This window comes from Euleptes europaea, chromosome 6, assembly GCF_029931775.1.
Source record: "Euleptes europaea isolate rEulEur1 chromosome 6, rEulEur1.hap1, whole genome shotgun sequence".
NCBI lineage: Eukaryota > Metazoa > Chordata > Lepidosauria > Squamata > Sphaerodactylidae > Euleptes > Euleptes europaea.
The window spans coordinates 30,183,581-30,195,852 of NC_079317.1; positions in this window are offsets into that span (position 1 = coordinate 30,183,581).

The window sequence follows — 12,272 nt, forward strand, 5'->3', positions numbered from 1 at the left end:
TTGTTAAACTGCATCATTTTAGAAAGATCATAGGGTTCCCAATGAGCCCCTCCCCCATTCTCTTCTGGTTTGGGTATACTACAGACACTACACATGCAGAATGTAGAATATATTTATGCTGGAACTGAGCCAACACTTTGGCAGACTCCAGTCTCTCTACAGGTAGGCAACAACAGATCCCCTGTTTGAGGTTACCTGAAATTCGACCGAATTTGTCAGTCCAGATATTGTTTCAGGTGTTCTTTGAAGTTCCTCTTAAATAATTCACTTTCGGAAATTATAGGCAAAGGCAATGTGCATGGATGGTTTTTGTTATGTCCCAAAGAGCTCTTGGATATTTCTGTGTCATCAAAGTCTGTTGGAGCCTGCAAGTTGTCAACATGTGTGAGACAGTTAGCTGGGTCCCTCTGCAGTTATCAAAGTGTTAATTTACATTAAACTGTTAAACACCATGTTCCAAGTGTGTGAAGTATCTGGTTCCTGCCCTTGAGAACTGAAACACTCGCTTGACAGAAAAGCACTCCCCTTTTACCTCACACTTCATTGTGCTCTGGCAGTGCCATATGCACAGGCTTCAACAGCTATCAGCGAAGCGTCAATTAATTGTTTCCCCATTGCAATAGCATAAGATACAAAACAGTATATATAACTGTTATCTCTTGAAGGATGCAAAATTGTAAACTGTTCATGCATAGGAATTCTTAAGCATTGTTGCAATGAGTTGGGTGTATCCTGTCCCACCACTAACATCAGTTCCTTTCCTCTACCCAAGAATCCTTCCTCTAACCCAATAAACTCTTTAGAGGAAAGCTCCTTGAGCTGGAGAAAGGTGCTTCCATTAGTGAAGCAGCAGATTACAATATGTTGGCCTGTATCTTACCACAACATTCCTCAAAGTTTGAAGCCTCTACCCAGTCTAAAAAGCCTTCTGCGAACTTAACTGGCCCTTCCACGAGAGGAAGGGCCATTTAAGTTGAAAAAAGTCTCCTTTGGCTGGAAGGCTTCAAATTTTGACGAGTGGAGTGATAGGATACTGGCCTGTGTTGATCTAAAACCTGTGGCTGCCACAATACGCATGCCCAGTTTCCCACAGGCTGAATAGTTTCCTCTGAGACTACCAACTGTAATGAGAACAGTCTCCAATTCATATCTACTCTGAGATATGCCCTGGAGTGAAGCAGAAACTATTTCTGTTGTGTTCTGAAAGTGGTATGGTGTTAGTACCCTGGTTGTTAGTTGAAGTTGCCAACCTCCAGGTGGGGCCTGGAAATCTCACGGATTTATAACTGATCTCCAGACAACAGAGATCAGTTTCCCTGGAGAAAACAGCTGATTTGGAAGGTGGGCTCTATGGCATTATACCCCTTCCCTAAAGCCTTCACCCTAAAGAAAATAGATTCCTTTGAAATGTGGTGTTGGAGGAGAGTGTTACGGATTCCGTGGACTGCCAAAAAAAAAAAATCAGTGGGTTATAGATCAAATCAAGCCTGAACTGACCCTAGAAGTTAAAATGACTAAACTGAGGCTATCGTATTTTGGTCACATCATGATACGACAAGAGTCACTGGAAAAGACAGTCATGCTAGGAAAGGTTGAGGGCAGCAGGAAAAGAGGAAGACCCAACAAGAGATGGATTGACTCAACAAAGGAAGCCACAGCCTTCGGTTTGCAAGATCTAAGCAAGGTTGTCAAAGATAGGACATTTTGGAGGACTTTCATTCATAGGGTCGCCATGAGTCAGAAGCGACTTGACTGCACTTAACACACACTCACAAAGCCTTCACTTCCCAGCCTCCAGCCCCAAAATCTTCAAGAATATCCCAACCTGGAGCTGGCAACCCTACACTTTAGTACCCTTTCTCAAACATTTAGAATAGGCTGTTGTTAGACATTGGATATTTTATGTGATGGATTGTTTCTTTGACATAATAGTTCATATAACTCTGATCTTTTCTAACAACAATTTTTCTTTAGCTGCAAGGATATAATACCATTTTCCATCCACTCCTCTGACGAGTGTACTGAAAATATGTTTTTATCTCCCTGCCACTGAAATTGATCACCAGCTAATTAACTGGCCTAAAAGAATGTCTTTGAGGCCTGAATTCATTTGAGATCAGTTCAGTCTGTGTGTCCAATAGAGCCCTTTGTTTCAAGGAATGATAGGCCACAAAAATGTCTTTATTTGGTTTACTATGGTGGCACATATTTGTAGAGCATTCAGGCAAAAGAATCCTCATGGAAATGTTTCAGAGCTAGTTGCATAATCTCGCCAGCAAACTATATAACTCTTTCTCTTCATTTCCCTACTAATACTCCTTCAATCCCACCAGTTTTTCAGGTCCTATTGTGATGTCGTCCCAAGGCTTCCTTGATGACAGGGTGGGCAGGATTTCTTGATCATGGACTTATGTTTGGTTTGGGGTGTTTTGGTCTTTGGTAAAGGATTGCAATTGATGCAATTGTAAGAGCATTTTAATGGGAGTAAGCCCCATTGATAGACTTTTGTAGGTAGGATGCCAGGTCTTCCACTTTGGTAGGAGATCTCCCATCCCTCACCCGCTCCTCCCACCACTGCTCAGCTGGGCAGCAGGGGCAATTCAAAGGGAAATAGAGCATGAGGGGTAGCTGAGTTAGTCTGTCCGTAGCAGTAGAAAAGAGCAAGAATCCAGTAACACCTTAAAGACTAACAAACTTTCTGGCCAGTTTTCGTGAGCCACAGCTCACTTCTTCAGATAAAGTCTGGGGAAAATAGAGTTCAATGTCACACCAATGCCATGATGTCACTTCTGATGTGACTCAGAAGTAACATAATTGCATCAGGAGATGTTCTAGCATTCACCCAAAACCTCTGTAGTTAAACCATAAAGTTCTGGGGGAATGCTACAGTATTGTCCCTACACAATATCACTTCTGGGTTGTTTCAGGAAATGATATCACTGCATTGCTGGCAACTTCACAATGTTGGTAGCAAACCCCACCCCCCGCCATGGTAAGTTTCCTACAGGTTGCCAGCCTCATGCTGGAAGCTCCATTTGTAGGGTTTTAAGTAGACCAGCTTATGATTGCTCTCAGACATTTTTTTGTGCTGTCAAGTCACAGCTGATTTATGGTGACCTCATAGGGCTTTCAAGGCAAGAGATGTTCAGCGGTGGTTTGCCACTGCCTGCCTTCACATTGACTCTGGTATTTGTTGAGGTTGCCCATCCAAATACTAACTAGGGGTGACCTTACTTAGCTTCTGAGATCTGATGGGATCAGGCTAGCCTGGGACTATCCAGGTCAGGGGCGCTCAGAATTAGCTTGTGTATATTTAAATATTCCCTTTCTTCCTGGGAACTCAGCCTTTATCCTTTCTCAGTTTTCCAAAAGATAAGAAGATAATCCATGTAACTCTGTTCCTCTTAATTGAATTATCAAACAGATCATCTCTTAGAATTAGTTCAACTTTAACCCTTTATCAGCTTGTGATTTTCATATCTGAACCCTCTATTGGATTAACCGGGCATCATTTATTTTGCTTGCATTGGCTCAAGATACTTTGCTTCATTGTGTGTGTGTGTGTGTGTGTGTGTGTGTGTAAAAAGACCAAAAAAGACCAAATTGAGGCCCCTAAATCTGAAAGGAAAATGACGATTTAAAATTACTAAGAATTTGGGTTTAAATTGGACTGGAGGTTGATATTGTATGCATATTACAAACTGAGCCAGATAGACTTTTAAAATGTGAAGGAAGAAAATTACTTTCATGACAGGACACTGTATGCCAAGTGTCTAAAATAATGACATATATTAGAGTGGAAATTCTAACAGACTCTGCACCAGAGCAGTGCTAGGAGACACTGTTGTATAGTAATTATGAGACTACCATGACCAAATAATTGTTTCCTTCCAGGTGCAAATTTAGGTCTGCCTGCAGAGAATTTCATTTTAATTAAGATTTATTTTGGCAAAAAGCTGTCAATGAAATAATATTTGATTTTGGGGCTATTTGGGACCTCCAAATTCAGGATTAGTCAATGTATAGTGCCAGTATTCAAGTCCCATTAATATGTTTTCCAATTCTGTTACTGAATACCATCTTCCTGTGAACCAGACTATAATGTGCGATGCATACCGACTGACCTTTGGTTTTTAGTTCTTTCTTTATGAAGAACTATCTGCAGAATGCAGACATTGATATGTGTCCTCTATATGAGAGAGAAAAAAGTATGAGGCTTAGTCCCAAAGCTTATGCTGTTTACTTATGCTACACCTACCTTCAGTTTTAAAATACTATAGCAGTAGCTAGCTTTAAATTGTACAAAACATGTGGTGGAATAATAGATGTGGTTTTCTTAATGTGAAACCATCATTTATTTTAACATTTTTTAATTGTGAAACCAGGATTCAGCTGGTTTCCTTCAAAAAAATGCTTGTTTTATCATCTTTACTCTAGCTAGGCATCACTGTTGACAGGGACTATACAAAGACATCACCAGGAAACAATCCAACATTTAGCAAGGCCATAATTAAGAATAAGTGGTCAATAAACCAACTTCGGTTCATACCATGGTTCCAAATTGTAGTTTCCCTAGGTAACCATTGTTAGCTTCGGGTGATCACACTAACCACAGTTTGTTCAATTCAACCATTGTTTCACGTGACAGCTGAAGTAACCCAGTCTTAAATTTATGATGATGTGGTCTTCTACAGTTATAACATTTATTATGATCAAAAGATAAGTCAACATCAGTTTATCAGCACAATTTGCATTCATACAAATGTAACATTAATAGACAGAGATTAAAATCCATAATCTTATTGTGTTGTAATTAATTATACATAAAATTATTTAAACATTTGGAATATCTGTTTTCTTATGGACAAGGTCTCAGCACAGAATTTGGCCATGTTAGAGGGGGTCTCATTGGAGTGGCCTGCAAGGAGGAGATATGTGTAGAATTTTCCAGATCTTCCTAGGAACTTAGATGGAGTAGATGTATGGAATGGATGTCCTTATAAAATGGGCAATATACTAAGATATGATCCATTGTTTTGACTGCATTTGATTGGCAGGAACAAGAAGAAGTGTTGGTTTTTATATGCCAACTTTCTCTACCACTTAAGGAACAATCAAACAATCACCTTCCCTTCCCCTCCTCACAACAGACACCCTTTGAGGTAGATGAGGCTGAGAAAGTTATAAGAGAGCTGTGACTAGCCCAAGGACAACCAGCTGGCTTCATGTGTAGGAGTGGGAAACCAACCCGGTTCACCAGATTAGTGTCTGCCGCTCATGTGGAAGAGTGGGGAATCAAATCAGATTCTCCAGATTAGAGTCCACCGCTTCTAACCACTGCTCTTAACCACTACACCATGCTGGCTCTCTGGAACAAAATTTTGACTATGATTCCCTACCACTGGATAAAGGTGTGCCTGAGCTGTATCCCAGATCTGTTGTTTAAGTGTTTATTTAGCTCCTGAGAACCAAAGATGGCTAAGGGGGAGAAGTCGAGAAGATGTATTTTATTCTCAACCACATCAATGCAACCTGAGCGGTAGCTATCTAAAAGACTGAAGGGAATTAATCCAGATGTGTTAATGTTTAGCTTGAGCCAGAAACATATTGCTTGATACCAGCTATGAGCTTGAAGTGACAGATGATACCAGAGAAAGTCATAGCTTGTTACAACACTGTGATATCAATATGTGCTAGCTGTTGGTCCAGATAACTGTCCCTCTTTCCCACTCAAGCATACGGAGGTATACCTACAAAATCAAACTGTGAATCGGGAATAGAAAGACAGGGAGACACATAAAACAATTTTATTTATTTATTTAAACATATATGTGGTATTTGACAGCTGTCAATGTCAGCAGGAAAAGAGGATGACCAAGTGTGAGATAGGTTGACTCAACCAAGGAAGGTCACAGCCCTCAGTTTGCAAGACCTGAGCAAGGCTGTTTTGGAGGTCATTAATTTATACCATTGCTGTAAGTTGGAATCAAGTTGATGGCACGATTTACTGAAATTTTCTTTCGGCAATTTATACTCACTGGTTTCAGTCTAATAGCTCAGTCACATACCGAGCCATCTCACTCTTCCCAGTTTTTCAGGTCACATGTCTCAAGAATATCTGTGTCTTTGGCCTCCTTGCTGACTCTAAACTCTAAGGGGTATTCTTCACGGTGGATTTTGCTTCGGTTTCGAATCGGAGCAAACAATAAACCGATTTAAATAGCTTTTTCATGGCAGCGCAGATTCTCCCCCCATCCTGAGGCATTTTCAATTTTTCACGGGAGAAACAGCGCACTTCTCTGCGCTGCTTACGTCTGCTGCCGCTCATGACTCACCGCTCCAAATCCGCCTAATCCCGCCCACTCTTCCCATGATCCTGTGTGTGTGTGTTTTGGGGGGGCATCCTGAGAGCAGCACATCCAAGCCAAAACTCCCGTCACCCTTCTGAAGAGAGGCTGCCAGTCTGCTCTGGGTCTCCCTCCAGCTGGTGCGATCCTATGTGTGTGTGTGTTGGGGGGGGGCATCCTGAGAGCGGCAAATCCAAGCCAAAACTCCCGTCACCCTTCAGAAGAGAGGCAGCCAGTCTGCTCTGGGTCTCCCTCCAGCCGGTGCGATCCTATGTGTGTGTGTGTTGGGGGGGGGTGTCCTTAGAGCGGCAAATCCAAGCCAAAACCCCCATCACCCTTCAGAAGAGAGGCTGCCAGTCTGCTCTGGGTCTCCCTCCAGCCGGTGCGATCCTATGTGTGTGTGTGTTGGGGGGGGTGTCCTGAGAGCGGCAAATCCAAGCCAAAACCCCCATCACCCTTTTGAAGAGGGGCAGCAAGCCTGCTCTGGGTCTCCCTCCAGCAGGTGCGATCCTATGTGTGTGTGTGTGTGTTGGGGGGGCATCCTGAGAGCGGCAAATCCAAGCCAAAACTCCCATCACCCTTCTGAAGAGGGGCAGCCAGTCTGCTCTGAGTCTCCCTCCAGCCGGTGCGATCCTATGTGTGTGTGTGTTGGGGGAGCATCCTGAAAGCGGCAAACCCAAGCCAAAACCCCCATCACCCTTCTGAAGAGGGGCAGCCAGTCTGCTTTGGGTCTCCCTGCTGCCGGTACGATGCTGTTAGAGTGGCAACTCCCCCAGCCAATCACGGTTCTTGGGGGAGGAGAAAGGAGACGTCCCGGGGAGCGAAGCAAACATTTTTTCATGGGCATCCGAGCAACAAAACGCTCTTCTACTGGAAAGTACGGCTCAGAAGTGGTTTGGATTGCCTCTCTTTTAACCCGGCTTATTTTGCTCAGTGGGGGAAAACACGGATCTGGAGTGAATAACCAAAATTTGCCTCCGACGCAAATCAGCATCGAAACAGCAGCAAATCTCCATGAAGAATACCCCAAAGTAAGGGCTGTGCACTAAGTATGATTTCACAAAAGGTCCATTTTTATGGTAACCATACAAATGTTCTTAAAATATACTGTGGTGGTGGTTTCCAGGTGGCAGTTGTTGCAATTTAAATGTTAATATTTCCAGGACTTTTGAATCTTGCTGTGAATGTTTCCTCCCTCTTTCCCCTTCCTGCTGAAATGAATCTCTGCAGAACTCTGAAATGTTGCCCCTGAATGCAGGGGAAAACTTCACGCACAATGGAGTTTTCTTTTGCAAATTTCCTTTTAAAAAGGAAAACAGGAAACCTTTGCATGTGTGGGAAGTTAGTTCATGTTCACCAGTGTTGTGCAAATGTTCCTCTGCTTGAATCTCAGTTTGATCACAAATTGCAACCAGCACCCTTGAACTTTTTTTAAAGTGTGCTTTTCATTAAACCCTGTACATTGTATTGCAAATGTTATATGACTTTTCAAACTCCTTCCTGTAGTAAACCCTGTCCTCACCTGAGAAAGGAATTCCAGCTATACCAATTTTGTCATTCTGAGTCTAAAAGTTAAGTGTATTCATGTTCATCCAAACTGAAGTGACACACTTTGCATGTTTCTCACACTATTTCTGGCAACTGTAGCTTGATCCAGCTAGTTCTCAGTGTGTGCCAGCTTGGGCACACAACAAATGCAGTGACCCAGCCAGTTATCATGCTGAATATTGACAGCATTACCAAGGCAAATATACTTGAAATTTTGAACAGTTTAAATCGTGAAGAAACCATCAGTGTGCTCTTATGGAGTATTCATCCTGTGAGTAAATTATCAATTAGGTTCAATTTTGAGATGTCTTAGTTTTCATCATGAAAACTGTCAGCAATGCTGATTCTATTATCTTGGGCAGTTTATGGGAGGGAGGGCATCTTGGCTGTCTTCTAGGCATGGAGTAGGGGTCACTGGGGTGTGTGTGGGAGGTAGTTATGAGTTTCCTGCATTGTGCAGGGGGTTGGACTAGATGACCCTGGTGATCCCTTCCAACTCTGTGATTCAATGATCTATGATTCTAATGCTTACTGCTTCTTTTCCCAACCTTATTTGATATGATAAATAATTATATGATAAATAAGTGTTTTTCCCTTTATTTATATTAAGTTTTCTACCCAAAATTATACTTATGAGGGAGGGAGTAAAATTGAAATTAAGAAAAGGGGAATATTCTTGCTGACAGCAGATGCCAGAACAAAAACAACCACAACACCACACACAGAGATAAGTAAACATGTTTTCACACCAAAATGGATATGCCCCCCAGAGAACACTGAGTTCTTCAAATAGCAATCTGCTAGTGTTCCTTGACCCAAGGAGTATCTGGCTGTCCTTGACCAGGGCCAGGGCTTTTTCTGCCCCAGCCCCTTCCCGGTGAAATACTCTCTAAAATGAGACCAGTGCCCTGTGGGACCTTAAGGAATTCCGCAGGGCCTGCAAGATGGACCTATTCCACCAGGCTTATGGTTGAAGGCAGCTATTGTTTACCATCAATGCTGGCTTCCCCTCCCACCCATAGGGTTTCCAGCTCTGGGTTGGGAAATACCTGGAGAGTTCTGGGGCTGAGACTGAGGAGTACAGGGGTTTGGGGAAGGGAGGGATTTCAGTGCCATAGAGTCCAATTGCCAAAGTGGCCATTTTCTCCAGGTGAACTGATCTCTTGGCTGGAGATCAGTGCTAATAGCGGGAGATCTCCAGCTACTACCTGGAGGTTGGCAACCTTACCAGGCAAGTGTAATCGCATCTGATCTCAGAAGCTAAGTGGAATTGGACCTGGTTAGTACTTAGATGGGAGACCACAAAGGAACTGCAGAGTACAACTGCAGACCACAAAGGAACACAGAGGCAGGCAATGGCAAACCATCTCTGTTCATCTCTTACCCTGAAAACCCTACGGGGTTGCCATAAGGCAGCTGCAACTTGATGGCACTTTCCACCAGTATGAAGTGCCATGTGGTGGACAGCTATACATTTCTGTGTATTTATGTTGGCTAAGAAGAGGATCCCAGAAGTAGTTGTAAGACACATTTATTACAACTGCTTGGAGCTATGCAGGTCTGGGTCTGATGAGTGCCTGAATGAGTGAATCAGGATGTCAATCCTACACCACAAAAAGATATCTTCTGTGACATTCCCAGCCCAATTAATTCTGCATATGCGCTTAGGGGGAATTTACCCATATTTTGTTCATGCTTTTCACATCCTAGAGAAAATTTAGCAGGACAGCTAAATTAGCCTGGGGATTTTACGTGATCATTATAGAAGCTAAAACCCATTCACAAAGACTCCCGGAATGAAAATGACTTTTTCCCTATAAAACATCCATTCCATCTAGTAATTCATCTTGAGCTGTGGCCAGTTTTGATGCTTCCAGGGATGTGGAAGACCTGAAGACAATCCCCACCCCACCCCAAGATAACCATTTTTAAAGAAAAGCAATAGCCATTGATATTATACTTATTCCAATTAGCACATTACATTTTTCATGTGTAAAGAGGGGGAAAATGTAATTGCTCTCTGTTTTATGGGTTCCTTTGGAAATTAACTTGTCACTGACAATTGCAGAGAGTGCAATGTTTCAATTAAGCTTTCTTCTACTCTATAAAACATATGGAATTTGAAGAACTCCACTGAGCTAAGATATGGGACAGGAGGTGTATTAAGACTAGATGAGATGTGACAAGCCTTATAAAGCACAATTCAGTCATAATGAACCATGATAGGATCAAAAAGAAACACCCAGCCACACATAATTTCTCAGTCTTACGCTTCTTTCCTTCCAGACCTTCTCGAGATGAAATTGGCTATGGATGTCAATGCTTCACAATTGTCCATACACACTGAAATAATATAGTATAGCACAGGGACTGGATCCAACCAGTTTTTACACTGATGAAGAAGAGAGGAGGGTCCCTTTTGGCTACCTAAATAAACTTTGCAGGAACCTTGGAACCAGCATGGACAAAACCCAAGTGGGATGGGGGTTGTAGTTGGGAGGGACATAATGCACGATTAACTGAAAACTTGGCTGGATCCAGTCCATTTAGATTTTTTAAAAGAGGGACTCTGCCTCAAACCCACTGGGGTATCTTACCCCCTTATCAGGAATCTTTGTTCCACAATGTCATTTCTAATGTCCCAGTTCATACGTTATCTTAGGCCTTCATTAAATGTCAACATTGGATAGCTGTGAGAGATCCCCCTCTCTGAGTTTGCTTCTCCAAATCAGTTGCTCAGACGTGGATACAGAAACAATAGATTTATTGAAGCCTTCAGGAGATGAGACAGGCACAGGTAGAAAGTTGCAAGTGAGGGGCTATACGGGTTTACAGAATATATTGACTCCAGGGCACTGGGGCACTGGGGTTCACACTTATTGTTATGGGAAGTTACAAGCTTGGCATAATACAAAACATCAGACGGATCCCAGGAAGTCTGGTGCGGCTATCACACTTCCAAGGCCGCACCGGCCTGAGGGAGTACTGGCAGGAAGAACAGCGGGGGGGAAGATACATGGGCCATCAGGCCTGGCGCCTGAGACCAGAAGGTGTGAACTGCTTTTACGAGTTCACTGATAACACCGCAGGTGATGGAAAGCAGAGACACAAAGACAGAGACCCTCACATTCTGCCCCCCTTAAGGCCCCCCTCCGAGAGGACGAGGCTTATCGGGATAAGCGAGGTGGAATTCTCGGACCAAGCGAGGAGCTGCCATGTGGGGTGCGGCCACCCATTCGTCATGAGCGGAGCCAAGGTTTTTCCAGCGAACAAAGTAAAACAGTTTCCCTTTCTTCCATTTGGAATCTAAAACCTTGGATATTTCCAAATGGGTATCCCCTCCTACTACGGTAGGAATCTCATGAGCGGGAGGGGGGTGGAACTGGGGAGCTGCTACATAAGGTTTGAGGAGGCTTATATGGAAGACTGGATGAACTCCCTTGAGGGTCTTAGGGAGACTCAGTTCCACGGTAACCTCGTTGATTACTCTGGTAATGGGGAAAGGTCCTACATAACGGTCGCTCAGTTTTTTGCAGGGGCGAAGAGAGCGGAGGTTTTTGGTGGACAGATAGACTTGCTCCCCCACCTTGAGTTCCCATCCCGGAGACCGGTGTTTGTCTGCTTGTTCCTTGTACTTGCTTTTTGCCCTTTCCAGATTTTTGAGCAACCATGGCCAGGTGGATTTAACCACCTGAATCCACTCCTGAAGATCAGGGGTAGACTGGAGCTCTGGCGAGACGGGGGCAGAACCGAAAGGGCCAAAATCCGTCCCGTATATAACTTGGAAGGGACTAAAGCCGGTAGAGGAATGAGGCGCATTGTTGTACGCATACTCGGCAAATGGCAGCAGGTCGACCCAGTCGTCCTGGTGGAAATTTACATAGCAACGCAAATAACATTCTACTACCGCATTTACTCGTTCCGTTTGACCATCCGTTTGGGGGTGATAGGCGGAAGAAAGGCCCTGTTCCTCCACTCCCATTAACTTTAGGAAAGCCCGCCAGAATTTGGCAACAAACTGGACCCCCCGGTCGGAGAGGACCTTCCTCGGGATCGAGTGTAGCCTGAGGACGTGCGTGATGAACAATTTAGCTAAGCCCTGGGCTGAAGGAAGACCTGCACATGGAACGAAATGAACCTGTTTGGAAAAGAGGTCTGTGATAACCCAGAGAACCGTTTTCCCCCGACTTGGAGGTAGGTCGGTGATAAAATCCATGGCGATGACTTCCCAGGGACGGGAGGGGTTCTCAAGCGGTTTGAGAAGCCCCGGGGGTTTTCCCATCCGTTTCTTGGCTGTGGCGCAGGTGGGGCAGCTGCGCACATACAACTCTACATCAGATCTCATACCGGGCCACCAGAATTGCCTTCGAACCAGGT